Source organism: Oryctolagus cuniculus, chromosome 13, assembly GCF_964237555.1.
Source record: "Oryctolagus cuniculus chromosome 13, mOryCun1.1, whole genome shotgun sequence".
Classification (NCBI taxonomy): Eukaryota; Metazoa; Chordata; class Mammalia; order Lagomorpha; family Leporidae; genus Oryctolagus; species Oryctolagus cuniculus.
The window spans coordinates 14,332,378-14,344,965 of record NC_091444.1 but is presented as its reverse complement, the minus strand read 5'-3'; the positions used below and the strand labels follow the sequence as shown (position 1 = coordinate 14,344,965).

General features: G+C 41.6%; 1 pseudogene; it reads left to right on the top strand.

Annotated features, from left to right (window-relative positions):
• The first annotated feature begins 2,934 nt into the window (after positions 1 to 2,934).
• Positions 2,935 to 3,258, top strand: LOC138845054 (large ribosomal subunit protein eL37 pseudogene; annotated as a pseudogene).
• Positions 3,259 to 12,588: the final 9,330 nt, after the last annotated feature.

Sequence of the window (12,588 nt, the reverse complement as noted above, 5' to 3'; positions counted from 1 at the left end):
ATTTCTGGAATTTTCCATTTAGTATTTTCAGACCACAATTAGCCACAGGTTACTGAAACCACAGAAAGCAGAATCACAGATATGAAGGAACGACTGTACAAATACATTATCTTACAGTTCAAAATCAGAAACAGGCTTCACTGAACTGAAATAAAGTATATATGTTGCTTCTGAAAGCTTCAGAAAAGAAACCGTTTCTTGGCCTTTACCAACATCTATGAGGCTGTTTGTATTCCTTAGTTCCTGGCACCCCTTCTCCGCCTTCAAAGCCAGCAATAGCCAGGCGAACCTTTCTCACTGTGTTACTCTCACATTCTGCTTCCTTCTACATTTAAGGATCCTTGAGATTACATTGGTTCAACTGCATAACCCAACAGATGAATATTCGCCCTATTTTAAGCTTTCTTGATCAGCAAACTTAATTCCATCTACAACCTGTTGTACAGTGTAAGATGTTCACAGGTTGTGAGAATTAGGATGCTGACATGTGAGGCCCACTGTTCTGCCTACCACAGGTAGATCACAGCAGCACATGATCCAATGGCAGAAAACAGGGAGCTATTTGGCAATAGGGAATTTTGTCATGTGACAGCAGGGCCTCAGAGTCTACCAGAAATTTGTGGCTGAGAGTTCAGAGAATCTCAAGTACCAGGCGTGCAGTGGAGAAGGAGGCTCAGCTTTCAGAGTGTGGGACTCCAGAATCGGGACCACATGAGTGGCAAGGCTGATGATGCAGACCTACCTAGGGATCTGCTGTGGTTTGAACATCACTTCTAAAACTCTCGGCACCGCGATATGAAGAGCCTCCAGCCCTGTGAGCCAAATAAACTTTTAATGTTAATAATTCCCTCAATCTGCAATATTTTTCTATAGCCACAGTAAATAGAATAAAACTAAGGGCTCAAGGGTGGGTTTTCAGCACAGCAGTTAGTATACTGCTTGGGAAATCCACATTCCATACGGGAGAGTCTGGGTTGGAGTCCCAGCTCACTTCAAATCCAGCTTCCTGTAATGAATACCCTGGGAGGCAGCAGATAATGGCTCAAGTTCTTGGGTCCCTGTCACCCATGTGGGAGATTTGGATTGACTTTCCAGCTCCTGGCTTCAGGTCTAATCCAACCCTGGCCATTGAAGGTATCTGAGGAGTGGATGAGATCTTTGACTCTCTCTTCCTTTCAAATAAAATTAATTAATTAATTAGGTAATTTTTTTAAGAAGATCTTATTTATTTATTTGAGAGGTAGAGTTAGAGACAGTGAGAGGGAGAGACAGAGAGAAAGGTCTTCTTTCCACTGGTTCACTCTCCAAACGGCCACAAAGGCCGGAGCTGTGCCAATCCGAAGCCAGGAGCCAGGTGCCTCTTCCTGGTCTCCCATGTGGATGCAGGGGCTCAAGGACTTGGGCCATCTTCTACTGCTTTCCCAGGCCATAGCAGAGAGCTGGATTGGAAGAGGAGCAGCCAGGACTAGAACCAGCGCCCATATGGGATGCCGGCACTGAAGGTGGAGGATTAACCTACTGCACCATGGCACCAGCCCCTAATGATTGTTTTTAAAATGGCTGGGTTCAGTAAGAAGAATGTAAATGTCTCCTAAGACAATTTTTGTCCCAGAAAATGAAGTGAACCAAACTCAAAAGTGCAGGTCACGTGCTACGCATTTTCTTCACTCACTGAGATCGTCACCTGGATGTCAGAGTCAAGTAACAGGCTGCAGCGGGTTTTACAAGTTGATGGGCAATACGGGAATGTGTGCAAAATCCTAAATGTATACAACTTTCTTTGGTCTCTTCCTTAACTTCCTCATATGCCATTCAAGTTGTCTCTTGCTTTGTCAGTTTTAGCAGTTGTAGCAGGTTCCTGGGATTGAAGAGGAAGAGTCACTGGCTGAAACCAAAAACAGAGGTGCCCCCTAGAGGAAATGAAGATCAAAGCCCGTTTAAGATGACTGATGTCTAAGACTCACCAGGAGCTGTTGGCTGCTGGGTTCCTTGGTGCTGTGTGTGTGTGTGTGTGTTGTGTGTGTGTGTGTCTCCTTCTCCGATTCAGAATTCCAAACCAAGGGGCTGGCTCACAAAGGCTCCACCAAATCACAACCAGGATGATGGTGATCCCAGAGTATCCAGGGAGAGACAAAATCGCAAGAACAGCAATTTAAAGATAATTCCCCTTCCTTCCCATCTCTACTCTTCTCATGTCTATCTTTGAAAAGGAAAGACAAGGAGGACACCGGGGCTGAGTTTGAGGAGGGAGAAAAGGGAAAAAGAGAGTTCTATGAGAAATTATCACTTGGCACTTTATTTTTAAAATTTTATCTGTAGCCCTTTTGACATTTTACAAAGAGGAAAAATATCAAATCAAACACTGTTCATTATACAATAAATACAACTTCCTATACTGTATAGACCAGCTAGTGGCTTTCCGAGCCATTAAATGGGACAGCTGCTTACAATGGATTGCAAACCTCAGGCCTCCAACCGCATCTGATGTTAATAACAACACAGATTACAAATTTTCCTGTGATGCTCTACAGTTGATGGAGATTTGTACCTTAGTTCTTTTCTAAAAATCTATCTACCCTGAGCTAAAATGCAGTTAATAGTTTAGTGTCTAACTCAGTAATTTCATAGAAGTCTTTTCCTTTTTCTCATATTTCCCAATCTTAAAATGAGAAGAATTTTAATTTTTTTATTTGAAGGAGCAAGAGAGAGAGCTCCCATGACTTCATTCCCTGTATCAATTGAAGCCAGGAACCATAACATAATAATGCTGAATATAAGATATTATTTTGGACCATCTACAAGGCTTGTTTTTAATAGCTACACCTATTGCATTTCAGCTTTTTTATTATAAAAAATAAAAATCATATCCCTACCCTTACGAATAATTCTTGCACAATTGGCAAAAGATTTTTTGGTCTTGGCTTTAGAAGAGAGATGATGAAGGGAATATCATTGTTTGGAAAGTGTGACAACAAGACACACACGTCGCATCATCACCATCACAGCTCCAAGGCCCACCATCTTCAGAAGGAAACCTGTGGCAAATGTGCCTACGTTACCAGGTGCAAGAGACAGCGCAGCTGGAGTGCCAAGGCTAGAAGAAGAACTATCACCGGAAGTGGTGGGATGAGGCACCTGAACATTGTGTACCGCAGATTCTGACATGGGTTCCGTGAAGGAGCAACACCAAAACCCAAGAAGGAAACTGCTGCAGCCTCCAGTTCATTTTGAGAATTTCAACAATTAGCCACACAATAAATGTGGTTTTAAAATTAAAAAAAAAGCCAACTGAAAGAGAAAAGAATCATCATTTATATTATCCTTAATGACTGTATCTACTTTATGCTTTAGATTTTTAAAATCTATTTCCTTGTAGTAATGAGAATATGAAATATCTTGCAATGGTTTTCATTAAAGTGCCCTATATGCTATATATTGTACAGCATGAGAGAGTAGAAGGCAATATACAATAGTGAAGAGAGACCACGTTTGGGGAATTCAACAGAACTGACTTAAATTCTATCTTTAGCAAGTTACTTTGCTTCTATGTTTTAATTTCTATATCAGCAAAATAAATAAAATGATTAACTATAAAAAGTTTTGTGAGGCTTAATTAAGAAAATTTATCTTTAAAAATAGTCATTTTATAAATGTTAGTTCTCCTCCCCCTTCCCTCTCTTTACTTCATTACATGGGGCAGCCACAGATAGGGATGTTTCTGTAAGAAATTTATAGAATCGGCCGGTGCCGTGGCTCACTAGGCTAATCCTCCACCTTGTGGTGCTGGCACACTGGGGTCTAGTCCCAGTCAGGGCACCGGATTCTGTCCCAGTTGCCCCTCTTCCAGGCCAGCTCTCTGCTATGGCCTGGGAGTGCAGTGGACGATGGCCCAAGTGCTTGGGCCCTGCACCCTATGGGAGACCAGGAGAAACACCTGGCTCCTGCCTTCGGATCAGCGCGGTGCGCCGGCCACAGCGCGCCGGCCGTGGTGGCCATTGGAGGGTGAACCAACCGCAAAGGGGAAGACCTCTCTCTCACTGTCCACTCTGCCTGTCAAAAAAAAAAAAAAAAAAAAAAAAAGAAATTTATAGAATCATAAGAGACTTGATCACCAGTCTCTTGGAACTCATGGCCATAAGCAAGTATCACCTTTTTATCTTTCTGATTTGAAATCTACCAAAAATCGCTTCTCGGTCTTTTGGCTAAGATCAAGTGAAATCTACGAAGAATGCCTGAGACTATTGGCTCTCTAAGGTAACTTAGCAAGGTCAGGTTTGGTCTTCTCCTTAGCACCAGGCTTGAATCACTGGTTGACAGTAAGAAACTAGTCATCGCTGATGGGGGTTGGGGGGTGCTGCCTGTTAGGTTCCTTAGTTTCATTGCCTTGGACTGAGTCTGTCCAGGCCACGGTTGGGATGGCCTTGTGAGAAACGGCAGAGCCAGAACTGGGACCAGCTCTTCCCTCCAAAGTCAGTATCCTCTATTCTCTGAGTACATTTTCGTTAGTCATCCAGCATTTATGCCATTCTTTTTTTTTTTTTTTTTTGACAGGCAGAGTGGACAGTGAGAGAGAGAGACAGAGAGAAAGGTCTTCCTTTTTTGCTGTTGGTTCACCCTCCAATGGCCGCCGTGGCCGGCATGCTGTGGCCGGTGCACTGCGCTGATCTGATGGCAGGAGCCAGGTGCTTATCCTGGTCTCCCATGTGGGTGCAGGGCCCAAGCACTTGGGCCATCCTCCACTGCACTCCCTGGCCACAGCAGAGAGCTCGCCTGGAAGAAAAGCAACCAGGACAGAATCTGGTGCCCCGACCAGGACTAGAACCTGGTGTGCCGGCGCTGCAAGGCAGAGGATTAGCCTAGTGAGCCGCGGCGCCGGCCCCATTTATGCCATTCTTAAGAAACCAAGGTTAGGACAGCTTTTTCTCCCCCTGAAAAAATTAAACACAATTTCCCAGAACATGAGAGCATTCAGAAATTGATTCTCCATATTCACTTGCTATTATTTACAGGGTCATGGTTCCTTGCAGTAAAGTGGCTCCATTCAGTTGCCATATAAACCCAGAAATAATTGAAATGGCATAAGAATAAAAAGCTCCAGCCTACAGGTGGGAGAACTGGATCATAACTGATTTTACATCTCTCCCTTTCTCTCTGATGCCTGGCAGGTTTTTGGTCCCCTTCAGATCTGTTTGCTAATCTTTACGATTGTTCAGGCTGTTATCATCTAAAGATACAACTTAGACAGCTTATAGACCAGTGCCATAGGATTTTTGTTACCTAAATGCCATTACATCAAAATACTTGAAGCAAAAAACTCTAACTAGGGGCAGGAATTTGTGGTGCAGCAGGCTAAGCCACCACTTGCGATACTGGCATCCAATATCGGAGTGCTGGTTTGAGTTCTGGCTAATTGGCCTCCAGTCCAGCTCCCTGCTCATGCACCTGGGAAAGCAGTAGATTTGGGCCCAAGTACCTGGGCTTCTGCAACCCAGATGAGAGACTTGGATGGAGCTCCTGACTCGTGCTCCTGCCTGGTCGAGACATGGATGTTGCAGCAATTTGGGGAGTGAACCAGCAGAAGGAAGATTGTCTCCCTTTCCCTCTTGTTCTCCCTCTCCCTCTTTCAAATAAATCTTTTAAAAAATTAAGCTAATGAAAGAAAATCTCTTTAACTAGATGGTAGAGACAAACATACTTTTGGTTGAAAAGTTGACCCTAATTATATCAGAAATGCTCAAGTGAGGGGTAGGATTAAGGGGATCACCAAGGCTTCTTCCAGCCAGGGAGCCTTCACCCCAGTTTTGTATGAGGTTATAACATTGGTCAATTTTGCCTTCAATTTAAAACTCAAGACTGTGTCACGGATTTGATCACTAGTGAAGACAGCCCATGGCTTTGAAGCACTGCACACTTTTTCTTGTTCTTCCAGAGAACGTGTTTACATGGTTGACTTAGCTAAAACACAACACAGGCGTTGTCTTTTTATCTTTGCTATTTCCTAGCCACAGTTAGCATTTTATACAGCCCTCCTACTTCCTGGCATCACTGAGCGTAAGAGTATATTAGAAGTTACAGCAAAAAAGTTAAAACTTTGGAAATGTGGTTAACCATGTGGTGCGACTGCTTTCAACTGAAGTGTTCAAATTGCCAGTAAATTGGGAACAAAAAGAGAGAAGACAGAGCATTTTTCCAAAGCCCAAAGCAAAACCTCACCACCATGAATAATTTTCAAGGCTTAGGTGGCTATTAAACATTTTCTTTCCAAGTATTTTTAAGTTTCTTTGAGATTTTTCACTGTATTCACCAATGCTTATAATATTTGGATGAGTCAAACAATATTCAATTTTAGAATCAAATTCTAAGTCCTCTCTAACTCAAAAAAGTTTAATTTTATTAGTGTTACTAACTGGTCTGGCATACTACCTTAAGATCATAATGTGAAAATGGTTAAACTAGTGACTTATGACCTAAGTCCCCAAAACTTAGAAATGTGCCCAATCTAGTTACCCACCCAAATAATACATTACAAAATTTTCATTAAAGCTTTACAGAAAAAAAACACTCAGGGAGTCACTGCTCCATACCAGTGCTTGGGTCTGGAGACTGTACACAGGGGTTCCCTGTACCCAAGTTGTTCACAGTCTTAAACAGGCTTTGAGTACATGCTGTCATTTTTTTTTTCATAAGATTGCTCATTTCATCTTTCATGGGATAGTGCCACTGTTCTTGAACTCTAGCATCATAGGTACTGCCGGAATGTGATGCATTTCGCGTTACTTCAATGTGGTGAGTACGGAAACCCAAGGCTGTCCTTGGTTCTGATGGCCATCACCTCCTCTGAAGATGAGGGAAGGGGACTACCCTCCTCACCTTCCCCAGTATATAAAGAGCTCTTTATTATGCAGGATGAGTTAAATATTACTATTTGGATGAATTAAGCATTTTGGAAAAGAGAAGGGATGATTGTCTCTTGCCTTGTGTGGTCCAGATCCTCTCAGGTATTATCTTAGAAAAGATAGCAAAGTGTTTCTCTACAATAGCGTCTACAGCTAGAAAGGATGCAGTAGAGGGACTTGTCTTACAGCAACACAGTATTCTTGGTTACATTGACATGAGCTTGAATCAGAAGATAATGTGGTTTTCAAATGGATATTTTCAAGATCTTTTTTGGTTTCTCAAGGTTTTACAGGAACCATTTGAGCAGTAACTATACCTAGTACCCATTTAGCTGTGTTTTAAAATCTATGCTTTTTTAAAAGCTCTTTACAGAGCTTTAAAAAAAATTGAGGTCGGAAAATACAGTAGTTTCTCCATATCCAGTGTTTTACTTCCACATTTTAGTTACCTATGGTCAACCATGGTCCAAAAATATTAAATGGAAAATTCCACAAATAAGCAACTCATAAAGTTTAAATTGCACACCACTCTGAGCAGTGTAAACAAGTCATTGGCCATCCAGCTCCATCTACTCAGAGTGTGAATCATCCCTTTGTCCATTGTGTCCACACTACATACACTACTCACCCACTGTTCACTTAGCCATCTTGGTTATCAGGGTGACTGTTGCAGTAGTGTGTTGCTGTGTTTCAGTAACTTTTATTTTACTTAATAAAGGCCCCTAAGCAAAAAAAGTAGTGATGTTAGGAATTCAGATACACCAAAGAAAGGCCATCCAGTGCTTCCTCCAAGTAAAAAGGTGAGAAAGTTCTCAATGTAATAAAAAAAAAAGGAAGAGATAAAGTTATATGCTGAGGTTGCTAAGATCTATAGAATATTAGAATATTCTACCTAGGAAATTAAAAAGAAGAAAAAGAAATTTGGGTTCCTTTTGCTGTTGCGTCTCAAAGGGCAAGGTTACAGCAATGACTAAGCATGAAACATGCTTAGGTAAGATGGAAAATGCAGTAAATTTGTCAGTGAAGGAAGGCTCTGGATAGAAAGTGTGTTCCAGGTGACAGAATCATGTAGCACCAGGAAGTACTGAGCTGATACAGACTTAAGCAACAGCACCCTTGAAGCAAGTAACATGATGCCATTAATTGCAAGTAAAGAATAGTTACACAGATTCAGGAATAGGTTTAGATGGAACCATATAACAGTTACTAGAGAGGGTGCACCTACTGATTAAGAGGTTCCTGCCACTTGTCTGGCAGAGTTGAAGAAGTTGATTAAAGAGGTGGGATATCATCCAAAGCAAGGTTTCAATTTCAATGAAACTGGGTTCTTGTAGAAGAAAATGTTCAATAAAACCTATCTTTAGAGATAGCAGGTTAAGCTACTGTCTGCATTGCCAACATCCCATATGGGCACCAGTTCAAGTCCTGGCTGCTTCACTTCTGATCCAGCTGCCTACTAATAATGTACTTGGGAAAGCAGTGGAGGATGGTCAAAGTCCTTGTGTCCCTGCACCCACATGAGAGACCTGGATGAAGCTCCTGGCTCCTGTCTTCAGCCTGGCCCAGCCCCAGGTGCTGTGGCCATTTGGAGAATGAACTAGCAAATGGGAGATCTCTCTATCTTTCCCACTCTCTCTCTATAACTCTGCCTTTCAAATAAATAAAATAAATCTTAAAGGAAAGAAATTTATATTCATAAAAGTAGAAAGGTGGCTTCAGGGCATAAAACATGGAAGGATAGTGGTCCTGTGCCCAATGTCACAGGGTATTTGATAAAACCAGGCCTTTGGTCCAGAACAAAGAATAATGAGCTCTCAAAAACAAACTATATTATGAGACAGAGATCACATTAACTTTAAGTATAGTATTATAATTGTTCTAGCGTACTACTAGCTGTTATTGTTAATTTTTTTATCGTAGGTATGTCTTTATAGGAAAATACATAGTGTTACAGGGTCTGGTACTATCCAAGATTTCAGGCACTCACTGAGGTTCTTGGAACATATGCCCTGAAGACAAGGGCGGACCACCGAACGAGAAAGACTGTAACAGAAAGCTAGGGAGTGGTCTTGAGCTCATGGAATCATTTCTTTATCTGGACCACTCTTAGGTTCTAGGTTCTGTGCTATATTCAGAGTGACTGGGCTAGGGGAATCCAGTACCCAGAATCCAGCGTGGAAGGGATCTAAAACACAATTAAATGCTGGGGATGACCGGCGCCGCGGCTCATTAGGCTAATCCTCCGCCTTGCTGCACCGGCACACCGGGTTCTAGTCCCGGTTGCCCCTCTTCCAGGCCAGTTCTCTGCTGTGGCCAGGGAGTGCAGTGGAGGATGGCCCAAGTCCTTGGGCCCTGCATCCCATGGGAGACCAGGATAAGTACCTGGCTCCTGCCATCGGATCAGCGCGGTGCGCCGGCCACAGCGCGCTGGCCGCGGCAGCCATTGGAGGGTGAACCAATGGCAAAGGAAGACATTTCTCTCTGTCTCTCTCTCTCACTGTCCACTCTGCCTGTAAAAAAAAAAAAAAATGCTGGGGGAAGGGGAGTGTTTTTTTTTTTTTTATCAGATCCTGAGAGCATTTTGGCAGACTGAAATACAACTCTGAGCTTAATTTTTCATGCCATAGATAGAAAACATGCTAGAATTTTCTAGTATCCTTATGACTAGATCTGCAGTGTCCATTGGTCCCTACCAGGCTAGTTAATACTTCCATAATAAAGTGTCACTGTCAAATTTGGTGGTCAGCAAACATAAGAAGATACAAAAAAGATCACAATCCATCCTTCCCCCTAATCACTAAAGAACTAAATACAGACTTAATGCACCACTAACCATAATGCAAAAGCAAAATGTAAAAAGACCACAGCTCCACAGTACAAGAGCTAAAATCAAGTCACAAGATGTCCATATCATTCCTATATATTTTTGTGTTCTATATTATCTACCACATATAAAAGAAAAAGGGGGATTGAGGCAGGAAGAGGAGAGGGAAATATGACTATCTTCTTAAAATTGTATCTATAAAATACATGAAATCTGTTGTCTGTATAATAATAAAATTTTTTAAAATATGTATATTTAAAAAAGAACTAAATACAGGCCCCTTAGCTTGGATCCAAAATAACCACATCAAAGTAGTCACTGAATCCAATTAGAAGTACTCAAGAGACTAAATAAACATTTTAAATAGGGTCTATATCTCACACTTTGTTTTCTTTACTTTTTTAATTTTTCAAATATCTCCATGGCAGAAATTCTTGAGTACTTTTCTCTGAAGACAAAAAACATGTACATTTGGGTGGAATTAATACAAATGTACTGAATTTCTATGGGGAAAATCAGAAATTATGACCTGAATAAAAAAGGAAACACGTTGTTATTTCTCCATGCCAAACTTATTTGACCCACTAGCAACCATGATATTCAGTAGACCTAAATTATCCTTATAGTAGAGAACCATAAACTTATTTAAATGTTTTATATGTTTACCTGTATGTCTGTAAATATTATTCACAAGAGGAGGGTACAAGTCAGGCTGTTCTAACACTGAACCCCAAAACATAGTGGCTTAAGCAAACAATGACAGTCCCAGCAAACAACTCAGGGCAACTGGGTAGTGCTGGGGCTCAGGTTCTTTCTGTTTTGCTGCTCTTGCCTCTCTGTGCATGGCCCTTTCCCCGTGCTTCTCCAGGTCTCCCCCTTAGCTCCATCCCTGCAGAACCACACTTCCTCCACGGTGAGAACTTACCTTCAGAGTAGCACACTTTACCTCTCATCCTGGTTGGCTGTATCTAACTGGAAGAGAACTGTAGGTTTTAGATGAGTGGCCATGTATGCATTCATTTTTACTGTATTCAGCAAAGGAGAATTAATATTAAAGGATTAAGTAGAAAACTCTGCCATAGAGGAATTTCTTAATAATTAGTTTTGGATATTGCCGCTTGACTTCTGCAATGTTTGATAAAGATCTAGTTCATCTATAACCCTTTTCCCACTTCCTTCCTTTTCCGATGGAGTTGCATTGCTAATATTGGCCATTCTATCTGTTGTTTATTCTCCCTTTGTAAAATGGCCAAGTCATAACCTGTGTCCTTCCCATTACTTCTCACTGCCTTTTCCACTTCTAAGGCCAATCTCTTCTATATTATCAAGGTTCGTAACATTTGTGTCCTTTTGTGTCCCCAAATAAAATCTTCGGTTGCTTATAGGTTAATTATCATAGTTACATAATTTTATGGTGGAAATATTGATCATAACTATGCAAGAGTGTACTGCAACTCCATCTCTTCCCCAAGATACCAAGCCTGTAAAAACATTTTCAAAATACTTGATCAAATACTTGATCAAGTTGAAATTGATTCTTGTTTCTTATTCTTCATCATTATTCAAAATCGTAAGTATTTGGTACACATTCTTAAATTATGTATTTACTTATTTGAGAGGCAGAGAAGTAGAGAAAGACAGACAGTGATCTCCCAAAATGCCCATAATGGTCCAAGCAGGGCCAGGCCAAAGTCATTGTGAGTCTCCCATGAGGGTGGAAGGGACCCAAGTACTTGAGCCATCATCTATTGCCTCCAAGAGTCTGCATTAGCAGGAAGCTGGAATCTGAAACTGGAATCCAGGCATTCCAATATGCGATGTAGGCATCCCAACTGGCAACTTAGCTACTAGGTCAAATGCCCACCCCATTACACTTTTAACCATGAGTCTATTATTTGCACATTTTATCCTTGTGTTTATGAATGTTTTGCTTTATCTTCCAGCTCCTTACTCAGCCTGTCAATTGCTTGGAACTCATTTAATCATCTTCATTCAGTACCCTAGCTCCTTTGCTTCATATTCAGGCCATGATTTTCTTGCATGTTTTGTTTGGATCTGGAGTCCTCAACCACTCTTCACATCTCTTCCGTGCTTGTCATTTTCTTATCATGAGTTCTTCCAGTGCTCACTCACTCTATCTGTTCCATAACCATTCCTTCCCTCTGCTCCAAACAGGTCCGGCTGCACTGGCCCCGCTGCCTGCCTCTCATACTGGAACTTCTTTCTACTGCTTCTCTGAATTGGCTGTATCTTTCTGAGTCCCACCGGTTACTACATTCTAGTTTTCTTCCTTGCTTTCCTGGAACACATAATCAAATAACCACCTTAGAAAAAGTTGATGAAAAGCACACTTTTTTGATCCTTTAATGTTTTTTAAAAGTGCCTTTATTCAAGTCAAACAGAAATTAATGATTTAACTAGAGAATCCTGTATTAACAGAGTTCTTCTTCAACTCTGAAGGAATTGTCCCAGTGTCATCTAGGATCCATTGTCTAGGATATATAGAGAGGGGCCGCCATTGTGCTGCAGCAGATTAAGCCACTGCCTGTGATGAGTACTGGCTTGAGTCCCAGTGGATCCATTTTTGATCCAGTTCCCCACGAATGCACCTGGGGAAGCAGCAGAAGATAGTCCAAGTGCTTGGGCCCCTGTACTCATGTGGGAGACCTGGAAGAAGCTCCTGGCTCCTGGCTTCAGATCAGTCCAGCTCCAGCCATTGTAGCCATTTGGGGAGTGAACCAGCGTATGAAAGACTCACTCTCTCTCTCTCTCTCTCTGCCTCTGTAACTCTGCCTTTCAAATAAATAAACGAATCTTTTTTTTTATTTTAAAGAGGGGTAATGAAGAGGCCAGATGAACAGGCAGGAG